Source organism: Apteryx mantelli, chromosome 27 (assembly GCF_036417845.1).
Source record: "Apteryx mantelli isolate bAptMan1 chromosome 27, bAptMan1.hap1, whole genome shotgun sequence".
NCBI classification, from domain to species: Eukaryota; Metazoa; Chordata; class Aves; order Apterygiformes; family Apterygidae; genus Apteryx; species Apteryx mantelli.
The window spans coordinates 2,780,824-2,792,742 of record NC_090004.1 but is presented as its reverse complement, the minus strand read 5'-3'; positions in this window follow the sequence as shown (position 1 = coordinate 2,792,742).

Genomic DNA, 11,919 nt, shown 5'->3' with positions numbered 1-11,919 from the left:
TGAGATCCCTGGTGCGTCAGGAGCTATCTCGGTGTGGGCTGCTAGGAGGGCTGCAGACAGCACGGGAAACCTGTAATAAAGGTAGGACAGAGCCTATTGCAATTACAGTCCCATATATGCTGTTCTCCTGGCTCCCCGGCAGGTGAGTTGCCCACATTGGGCCACAGCCATGCTTTTCTGAGTCAGGAGTGCAAGAAATCCGGCAGGGCCTTGTGAAAGGATCTTTCCTTGCAGGTGTGATTGCAGCCACAGGGTGTCTCTGCCAGGCTGAACGATCCTGGCAAGGGAGCTGCATCCCGTCGGAGACAATACCTAACACCCGGCTTATCTGGTTCACATCTCATCCCTGTTCGCTTCCATAAATATCCGTGGCGTATGCACTTTGGTTCCCATATATACTATAACAACAGCTGCCTTTCTTTTTCCACGCAGCTTTCCATCCGGCGGTCTCAGCAGGCTCTGCAAAGGTGGGCAGGCCACACTATCCCTTTTCTACAGGTGGGAGACTGAGGTACGCAGACATGCCTCTGTTTAAGGCCTCGCAGCTGGCCAGAGGAGAACTGGGAAGGTAATCCATGCCTCCTGATTCCCAGGCTATTCAATTCAGGAGTAAAGACTTCATTGCAAGGAAAACATGAAATTTATAGACTCTGAAATTATAGTGTTGGCAAAAGATGGCAACACTGGGACAGGTTATGTTTCTGCAATCAATGCCAGACCTGCCTAGTTTCTGAACAGCTCCAGATTTCGAGGATACATTTTTTTATACAGAGAAAATTAAAAGTATGTTCGGTCTCACTCCTTCCTGGTATGAGTTTTTACAGATTCTCCCTCTTTTTCCATCAGGATGAAAAATCAAGTAACTTCTACAGAGCATAGCTGTAGGTATCCTGTTACAAGAGGCCTCCTGCAGCTTCCTTCCTTCAAATGCAAAGGTGAATTCACAGCAGCAGCCGAGAAGTCTCCTTCCAGTTAGACTTTCGTCATTTACAGAGGTAAAGATTTTATCATGCTTTATCACCGTTCTGAAGGGTTTGGGCTGAAGCACCCAGGATGGCATCTCCTGCTTGTTGAAAAGCCAGGTCGTCTTGTCAGTCCTTCTTTCAATATAAAGAGAAATATTTCCAAAGCTCTTTAACCGCTGAGGGGATTTCTCTGCCTTTGCTTCAAGTACAATTGCTGAGGTTTTGTTTCTTTGCTTGCTTTTTTTAACAAAACAAAACAAACCCCAGCCACCGCTGGAGACTTGTGATCTCTGCCCTGTTGGTGGGTGTTTAGTAACTTTGAGAAACTCAGTGCGCCACTGGTCTTGTCTGTTGTTTTGATTTCCCTCATTTTAGGTGGGATGAGGGTCTGTCCAAGGGTCAGGACCTTGCTGTCTGATCCCAGCTCTGCCCTGACCTTCCCACTGCCTAGGACAGGAGATATTTCTGCTGTTTCCCCCCTCAGCTGCTGTCTGCTTGGGTTAATGCTCCTCGCAGCAGGACGGTGCCTCGCTGGCTGCCTCTGCCTTGGAGCTCTCACCCTGATAAGAGCCTCTGCGAGACCTTGCGAAATTCACAGCTCTGTGCAAACTTTGTCTTTCCAAGGTCACTGCTGCAGCTGAAGGCAACCCCAAATGGCCACCATCCCTCCAGGGCTCCAGAGACGTTCAACACTGAGGCAGTAGAGAGCACGATGCCACTAACCTAAGTCTTGTCCAAAAGGTTACAGCAAGAAAGCCCCCTACTAGTGATAAAGTTTATACCGGCAAAATGAACTCTTTAAACAGCACAACTTCTGCCTCCCTAATCAACATAACCTGGAACAGCAAAATATCTCTTCTGCAGGTATAAACTGCATTTCTGGAGATGGGGAGAGGCAGGTTTACTGGGATAGTCTGTCTGCCAGGAGCATTTCTTTTTCTTTTTTTTTTTTTTTCCCTTTCCAGATACAATGGGGTAATGTTATGAATTCATACTTGTAGACAAACGTACATACATACATACATACATATATGTTTTATTCCAAGAAGTATCATGAATACAGACTTTACTCTGGTGTTTCAAAGCTCTAACTTTCCAGCCTCCCATGAAACCATCAGATAAAGAGATGAAGGAATGAGAGATAAATGGTGAACAGTTGCTATATGTTTCAATGGACCTCACACTAGGTTTTGTCTGAATCCTACCACTTTTGAGTTAATTTTACAATACATCGCTTATGACCAATAACTGGTAATTTTCTGGTGTCACTTTTGGTTGTCTCCGTTCTGACGTGTGCCCTTCTGGCTGAAAATGAAGTTGCTTTAGCAGGTTTCACCTAACCCCAAACTCACAGGTCGACACCTCTAGAAATCACTGGTTGCTCACTGACCCCCATGTGGCTGAGGGACAGAAACAAGAAAAGGCTTGCCTTGGGTCCCTTGGCACATCATGGTAAAGGACTGGAATAGCCTCTAGCTATTGGACAAAAACCATACTCCAGTTGCAAAGATTTACTGGTGGATCCATAGCAGATCACGAAATTGAAATCTTTTCACACTCCGGGCTCAGCCGGAGACAAGGACCAAAGTCAGGGCAAGCGTCACTAGCGCTGGAGCGATCACGGCTCTGGGGCCAGCTAGAGCCAAGTCAAACCGCAATAATATCTGGAGCACCTCTGGGGGAATAGGGCTAAAAATAATATTTGGGTTTAAAAATTGATCTGTTTAAACTTCTTTCATTTACAAATCAGTTGCAAATACAGGCTTTGCTTTACCTCCTCCACCTGAAATATATTTTCTTTGGGGGTTGCCTCCCCTCAGAGGCAGTTTGCGGGCCTAGCTGAATGAAGGTGCAGGAGGATCAAGTATTTCCTGCTAATATGAAAAGCTGGTTCATAATTTGAACCTGACTTTCCTTGAAAAGTGTACTTTCCCTTTGCAATCCCCCTGTCCTTTTAGAGGCAGACAGAGGCTTGCTTGTGTATTTGAGCATACCATACCCAAACTTAGCTCACAACGTGTAAAAACAAATAGCAAGTGTGGCCCAGGCTGGGCGATTGGCTTCAAATAGTACTGCACTGCCTAAATGCCACTGCGTATTTGGCCTATAACGTTATCCTGAGTGGCCCCTTTCAGTGGTCTGCATACCAGGCCCTTCAGACACCAGACTGTTGCTGAAAGATCAGCGTTGCAGGAAGTTGGTCTACTCTAAGGAACACTGCCCTAGTTTTTTCCTGGAGTTATGGATCTATATTTTATATGCTTTTCAGAGCCTTGCCCCTGACTCCTTCCTGGAAGCAATTCCAGGTGGCATGTCTCCTTTGAGGGGTCTCAGGTCTTCAGCATCCCCCTCCGCAGCCCTAAGCTAAGGGCTTTACGCTTGACCGACAACCTGCTGCAGTCAAGAAGCCTCTCCCGTCAAGCCATCTTCTTCACAGAAGGCACACTGCAGCACGAGGAACGGCTGAGCCCAGTGAGCCACGTGCCTGTCCATTTACCCTTGCAGCAGCCTAGAGCAGCTCCTCTGGGTTCGGCTGTGTTGCTTCTCATTCAAAGCGGAATCAAACCAGAATGTAGGACAGCCACCGTGAATAAATCAGAGCTGCCAGATTGCCTAGATTACTCAGAAGAGTATTAATAAAGCCTTACATTCCCTGTCTAAATTTTTATGCCTAATTCGTAGATAGTTTCAGGCGTGCATTGCTCTATATAAGGATAATGGCTAAAGAAGCGAGAACCCTGGAAGCAAGAGGTCAGGCTAGAAAGACAAAGCTTTTAGTCTAAAAAGCCTGTGCTGGCTTTACAGATGAGGAAACAAAGTACAAGGCAATTAAGAGGCTTTTCCCAGAGAAACAGCCAGCCTACAACAGAGCTGATTGGACATAAGCTTCCCGAACACAAACCTCTAACACACTCCTTGTAACTGTCTCCTAATTTCCATGCCACCCTAATCCTCTTTAGTTCCTGGGACTGCCCCAGCGAGTGGGAAATGTTTCTTCTGTCCTTCCTAATTGGCTTGCTCCAAAGCATTGCTTAATGTATTTGCACTTTAGGAGAAGTCAAACAACAATGTGAGAGCCTTAGCAAGAGAAGCACTACGTGCCAGCAGAGCAATAAATCTCACGCAGAGGCTGGCATTAGGTCTGCTGCCACAAATTCCTTTTGCAAACCAGTTGGGCTCAGGCATCATTTGCTGCCAGGAAAGAAAAGGAGGGATTGGTTAAGTGGCTGGCAAATGGCTTCTGCTTTTACAGCTTCCTCAAAGAACAAAATGCATTTCTCTTTCAGATCTATTTGCAAAAGGAGGCTTGCGAAAATGCAGCTAGCAAAGGATACAAAAGAAACTAGAAGAACTGCAGCTGCTGAATGTACACTTCCTCCCTGCCTGATCACAGACGAAAGCACTGCGGGGGCCGGGAGAGCAGTTAGGGCCTTCTCCAGAAGTCAAGGGTGACTAAAATTTGCACGTGTTTGTGAGCTGTCAACTACAATCAGAGCTCTGGGTCACCCAGTCCTAGCTTGGATTAAATTGACAAAGAGCGAAGGGTGCTCGCAGGGAAAAGTACTCTCCGAACAGCGAGTATTGCCAGCTCGTCCTCTATTGACATCTCTCCCCACATCCGCCCTCGTCCGCTCAGCCGTGTAGCACTGCAGAGTGGGGTGTTTCCTGCTCTCTAGGGTCAACTATTTGGGTTCCTCTGTTCCCTGTAGTGCCTCCTGTCTCATAGCAGTGGTTTAGTGGCAAAAAGGTGAAATCTTATGTTCAGAAATCATCAAAAAGAAACATGTGAATTTTATCAACACAGCTGAAAAAATTGCTTTCAGGCATGCTTTGATCAAAACTGAAAAGCAATGCCTCAGAGGATGGTAACTCCATCCTATTTGTTCTTCCTACACCTTGCTGAGCAGACTGTAAGTTACTGTCAGAGATATTTGGGGAACTGGTATTCGTCTAACTGAGCACAGTGGAGACCTGGCCCATGGCTGGGCTTATTGCAGTAGCAACAGCTGGATTTCATCATACTCCCAGCCTCGTTCCCCAGAGGTCTGCGAGCCGTGCCGACCTGCTGCCGTCCCCTCTTCTTCGGGGTTCAGAGCAGCAACACTCGCTTCAGCCAAACTTCCCCTCGGGTTTCCAACCCGTGCCTGCTTCGTGAAAACCTTCGCTGAGCCCAGCGACAAAGATTTTAAATCTGACAAGTTTTTAGCCCTGATGCTACTATTCAGTGGAAGATATTTGCAAGTGCCAGATATTATTAGTTTCAGAGTAAGAACAGTGGGAACCCCTCACCATAGTCCTGTGTAGCCAGAAGCTCTCTGAAGGCTCAGAAGAAAAAAAAAGATCATTTCACTTATTCTGAGTGACAAAAGCAATCTATCCATTAATGTGACTTTCCTCCATCACTTCATTATGCTTTATGTCCATGCTGATGTGTGTTTTGCCGTTTGTTACTTTTTTATTGCTATTATGTGACATGCTTTATTCATTGCAAAAGGATTTATATCTGTCCTGTTACCTGCTTTATCCTTTCATTATATTTTATATCAGTTTTGCTATGCTTGATGTCCATACAGCCTCCCTTTAGGTATACCTTGCTATATTTTATACATTGCTTTACATGCCTTCTGCTTTACTCGGATATAAAAAATAATAATCCTGGAGTATATTTAAGTGCTCACGGAGGTAAAAGACTATTGTTTTGATTCAGCTGGATAGAGGAAACTGCTGTGTTAGCTTTTACTCCCAAAGCTACCTGAGAACACAACCATCCTTAGATTTTAAATAAGGCAGCAGTTTCATCTTAATAGTTATCCAGCAAGGATAAATTAATGAATCATTATTTCTATTTAATTGTTACTTATACAAATTATTAATGAAGAGATCCCTCCCACCTTGACATAGCCAGATGAAATTAAATATGAGATTCAGCTCCAGATTAAGGCGCCTAAATTTAGTTTCTCCATGTGTGCCAGGTGTCTAAATTCCCAGTACAGTGGGTGAAGATCTGGCCCGATGGTAGAAGCTGGAGGCTCTTTGGCTCAGCTCGGAACAGATACCCTCAGCTGACCAGCTGGATCACACTCTGAGCTCTAAGGGCTATATATTGGCCACAACTCCATTGCTTCTCCTAAGAGCTTCCACAGACAGCACACGTAGAGATATCCTCATGGAAGCCGCCAAACGTTGCTCCTTACTCTGGAGCTAAATCCCACCTCAGGTGTCCAGTCTGTGTTAAACAAGATGATTCCCTCTCCTGAATTTAGGAGCCTAGATGAGCAACTTGGACTGAATACCTCACTGTTAGATAGCTGATGTTGACAGAGAGAAGTCTCTTCTGAAAAGGCTGCTGGAGCTTTCATCGTCGATGACCCAGAATGACTCCAAAACCGGAACAAAAAGGAAGGCTCCAGGCTCCAACAGTTATCGTATTGGCACATGTATGTGCGAATGTCCACCAGACACCAAGTCCCAGAGCACTGCAGGCGCTGGTACATACCTGACCTCTCCCAGCACACTGGCCACTCTGGGATCAGATCAGGCCATGAGAGAGGCACGCTCCACAAGAGCAGTTCACATCCAGAGCCAAATTCACCTCATTTGAGGGCAAAGGAGAGTCTTGTTCCACAGTTCAGTCCTGGACCCTTCCCGCTGCAAACCGCAGGAGGTTTGCCCAGTTAGTGGGCTGCTGCTTGCCACAACAGGAAAACAACACATTTCTGGAACTTAGTCACCATATTAAAATCTAATCTATTTTGCATTTTCCATCCCTAGGTTTGCTCAGAACCTGTTCTTGTTGCTCACCGTAAGCATCATCAATTACCTCCCATTAACGATATTTTTGTCCCTAGGCCTGATTTGCTCAGGAAACGAACAAACAAGCAAACAATGGATTACTTAGCTGCAAAAGGGAACAAGTCTGCCTGCTGTTACATTTGCAAACCCCAAAAGATTTATTAGGAGACACCAAAAAAGGTGAGTGTTTTCTGCACAAAGCTTGGCAGAACACACTGTATGAGTAACTGAGTGACCTTTCAAATATTTACCCATACATAGGAGCCTGCATGGAGGTTGCTTTTGCTCCTTCACCCACTCTCAAGCTTTCCACCCAAAAATGATGAATTCAGTTGCAGCAGATAGAGAAATGTGGAATATGTTTTTTTAACAAACCAGCCACGGCCAAGAACAATAGCCGAGAAACAGAGGAAAACACAGACAATTTGCACAGGAGAGTGAAGGCTCCTGAGCACCGTGAACATCAGCTGAAGTCTAAACTGAGTCCAGGCACACAGAGAGCTTTTAGGTGTCAGTCACCCCGATGCGGGGGTTGTGAGGAGGAAGGGAAAACGTGGACCATAAGGCTCCCGTTGGCCTGGTTGGAAAGAAGCATTCAGTGTGTTAAACACAGGCAACTTAGTAAAATTTACCTGCTCGTGCTTCCAGTTCGAAGGACTCTTGCATACATTAGAATATGCCCCACTGAAAGTCAGCAGAAAGTCTGTCAAGGGAAACTCTACTGGCTGGCAGGAAAGCACATTGCTAAGGGTGTCGGCAGGAGAGAAGGAATGAGCCTGGGTTGGGAGCAGTCAGCGCTGGCTGGGACTCTGGTGCTGTGCTACCACTGTCCATGGCATAGGCGGCCTGTCCCTGAAATCGCCCTGCAAAAAGCAGGATGGGGAGGAAGGGCACCTGGTGGTTACCGAAGCACTGCAAACCCCAGCTCTGTTTGGCTTTGTCACCACTTCAAGGGATTTCCCGATTTTGATCCCTCAGATCACTTTCTTGGATAAACATGTTGATTAAAATTAAATCGCCTCTCAACTGAGTAACCTCACAGGAAATAATTGCGGCATTCTTGGCGTTTGGTATTGTTTCTACTATTTAGCCGTAAGACGGAGTCCCTGCTTGGCAGGAAAGCAGAGTAAACCATTCCTTCCCCACGAGCATAAATGGAGGTGAGAAGCACCTGGTTTTCTCTGAGACCAGCCTCAGGCTACCCTGCGTCCTCGCTCCTGAGATAAAAGGGAACAACGTGAGGATGCAGCCGCAGCAAGGTGGCTGATGGAGGACGGTGGATGCCACCGGATGGTGGGAGCAGACTCCCCGGGGCGCCGGGCTGCACTCAGAGCACTGTGCACAGCAAAATGTAGGATTTCCTTTCGCTGCCTCAGACAGCAGCAGAAAAATCCGCTCAGAGGCCACAGCATGCTCAAAACAAAATACACCATCAGTTATTTGACCCAGTCAGTGCTTTGTCTCTCTTTTGGACGTGCACGCGCATGTAGATGTAAACCGAGAATCAGACAAAAAAAGCACTCTTCTAGCTGATGGCAAGCAGGGGAGAAAGGGATGCGTCATGTCGAGCTGCTCAGATGCCCTGTGACAGAGGAGCTGCCTAATCCTGTTTGGTGCCAGTTACGGATCTGCAGGCCTGAAAGCCTGAGCCTTTCCCGTGTCCCAGGGCACCGGACATACGGGAGGGCACAGGCTGCTGGTGTCGGGGTGGACCCCTTTAATACCAAAGGCAGGGAGGCCCTACATACCCTGAAGACCCAGGTGCCTAAATGCAATCTCAGGGGAGAGTGACCACACCACCGGTTCAGCGGAACAAGTCTCGTTCCACTTCGGCTATTATTATTAATTCATTTCAAAGCACTTCAGACTGCTACAGAGGGAAAGCAGTTGTCCTAATTATAATGCTAATTACACTGTGCTAGTTATGCTGCAACGCTAGGAGATTTAGCAGCACTACAACTAAGAGTGTGTGTACGTGGCTCAGTTAGGTTACCCTGTGCAAAGCGCTTTAAGAGATGGAGAGATATCAGTGAGGAGGAGTGTGGTGGGAGGATTTAGTTACAAGGCATGGAGCTGGGCAGAGAAGGGGGAGATCCCGCCAATCACTGTGTTAGCACTATCAGCGCTCTCATCTCCCAGGAAATAGAAATAAAAGCAATGGGGTGGCTATTGTGCAGTTCCCAGAAGCAACACCTTCCTGTTTTTCTCAGAATGGGCCAAGCAAAGGCATTTCTCGGAGGGCAAGATGCCCCTGCTCTGCCTCACCTGGCCTCGGGCATTCCTGGCTTGGGATCCCGCTATTCCCAGACCGTAATGAGCCTTGCAGACTGCCCTCAGAGGGGTCTCCAGCAGCACATCACGAGGCACCTTGTTGGGGTACCCAGGAAAGTGCAGCTTCTGGATGATTTCTCGAGCAAAACATGTTTCAGCTAGGTAAATTTTTCTTTAGCCTGGAAAATCTGCTCAAAGCCCGGAGAGACAGTGGCATGTGTTGGACAGGACAGGGCTGGGAGCCAGCATGCCTGGCTTCATATCTCTGCTGTGGCCCTGGCCGCAGAGGTGTCCTTGAGCAAGGTAATGCTTTCCTCCGTCCCCTTCTGCCTCCTCTTCGGAGAACATAAGCTCCAGAGCAGTTGTGTCTCCAGTGCAGCAGTGGCCTCTTGATGTCACCGTAATACAACTGATCAGTCAGTTGGCTCAAATGGCTTTGGATCAGGCCATTTCAAGGCACTAGAGAAAAATTTTTCCAGTGTTTTTCACCCATTCCTGAAAGGAAGCATCAATCTTACAGGGTTGCAAATGGTCTTTTCTTGTGACTATCCTCAGTACCATTGATCTTAAAATATTGCTGCAGCTTGTGTGCATAGATTTCAAAACATTCATCTTTTCTGCCAAAATGAAAACAATCCATTTTCCCCATATATGGCCAATTTAACTGTCTCTGTAGAGACAGACCCTCTTGTGCAGGTGCTTTATCTGTAGCTTTAGCATAGGAAAAGGACTTTGTGTCATGGCTAGAGAAAATTGAAGTCTAAACCAAACTTTTGAACCCCAAAACTTTGGTGAGGATCACCTGAAAACTTCAACAAATGTATTACAATTTTGTGGAGTTTTTCCAAAAACCTTCCACCGCATTTTGTTTTGCCATTTTCAGAATGAAACATTTCACATTCTCAGGTTAAAACAACATTTGTCCTCGAAACATGTTTCAGTGTTATTATATGAAAAAAAAAATGTTGCAATCAGAACAAAATGTTTCACTTGATCAGATTTTGACATTCTCATTTTTCAGGACACCACATTTTTTGAATACTTTCTTTTCAGTTGATTTTTTTTTCTTTTTCCTTCCAAATTTCAGAACAGCCTAAGGACCAAAAATGTGTTTATTCACAGATGTACTGTAATTAGCTAGAGCTTCTCTGTGTCTCTTAAGAATCCAATCAATGATTACTCGAGTGAAATACAGAGGCCTTGCTGGAATTTAAGTAGGGTAGAGTCCTTAAGCTGATTTTCTGCATAGAGATTAATTTCATCCTGGTTAGAAACAAACGGAACAGATCCTGCTGTCTCTGTCCCCTTGTGTCTGTCCTTATTAAGGGTCTAAGCTTAAAATTCTTAGTCAGACCAGGCTCCCACTGAGTTAATGAAGTCTTTGAATGGGATTTTGAATTGGTTTTGCATAGAGTGGTTCCAGCTCTGTTTTGCACAGAGAGCTCATCTTTGTTCTCCTCGTTATATGAAGGCAGATGATCCTCACCTTGAATTACACCCATCAGTCGTCTTGTAACACTTGCATCAAAGTCCCACTACAAAATCCTTCAAGGAAACTCAGTTTTAGTGCAATGGCTGAAATTGCCACCTACCCCGGCATGGAGAATGCTGACTCTGCTAACTGGGTTCCACATCATTAGAAAGAAAATGTCGATCCTGGGACTCATTTCAGGGAGCAAAGTGCTTTTCTGCCTGCAAAACTATTAATTCAGATGATATTATCTGACCCAGCAGTTGAGTAATTTTCAATGTAGTTTATTCATAAAAGTAAAATTACTCCAACATGCAAGTCTTTCAGGAGAGCCAATAATTCTGTGGGACTGCTTGTGAGCATTCAGCTACCATGTCAGCAGCTTTATTCATAACACTTAGATGTGTTCACCTAAAATAGGAATGTGACGATAGAAGAAAATAGAATTTGGTGGTGAGTCTTGAGACAGTTCCCAATCAGACAAACTCCATCTGAAGCCAGGCAAAGTGGACATGTCAGCTTAGATTCTCGTCTAAGCTAGACAAGAGATGCAAGAATAAAAATACAAGTGATACTTTAGTGAAACAAACCACATGTTTATAAAAAAAAAAGAAACCATAATTATCACAAGGAACTTTGTCACCCTAAGTGAAATGAATAATAATTTTTAAACTTTGATTAAAAAAAATCTTAAAATGTACAAAGGAAATTTCTGTAAAAGTTTCTCAATATAACTGTTGAACTATAGAGTTGATTGGGTATTTTTGAAGATTTCAATAAAGAAAAAGGAGAAAAATAGCTGAAAATATTTAGCAATTACTGCATCATTCTTCTCAAGCAGTACAGACTAGGAACAGAACAAAATACACAGCAACCACTTTCCTCTCTTTTCTGCACTCCAAGAAAAATGATCTAAGCAGAGTTTTATATAGCCCAGTAGGAGAAAAGAGCAGAGATTCCATTAAATTCTCTGACGACTTCATCTATTTTTTATGGATACAGTTTGGATGGCCTAGTGATAGCTCTCAATAGGAAGCTTCTATGACACACACACACAGATACAACTTTTACATATTAATTTGCTGTTCCCACAGATTTTAAAGTACTATGTGGGTTGCAGCTACATATGTTTGATAGTAGCGATAGAGGAACCCTATCAGCTGGGAGTTTCTTTTGATCCTGGTAACTATCCAGAGTATTTCATTTACTTCCAAGCTGTCTTTTATGTCATTGAAATACAGCCCAGGAGCCTCAGAAGAATAATGTTCTGGTAATATGGGCTGTTTTAGGTTCCCTTTGGGCCTGAGGAGAGGTCTGGATCTAACCAACACTTATGATCAGAATCCAACCCTTATGGCTGAGCCCTTCCCTGCTGGATATGTAGAGTGCTATGAAAAGAAAAGTTTAGAAAACTTTTCT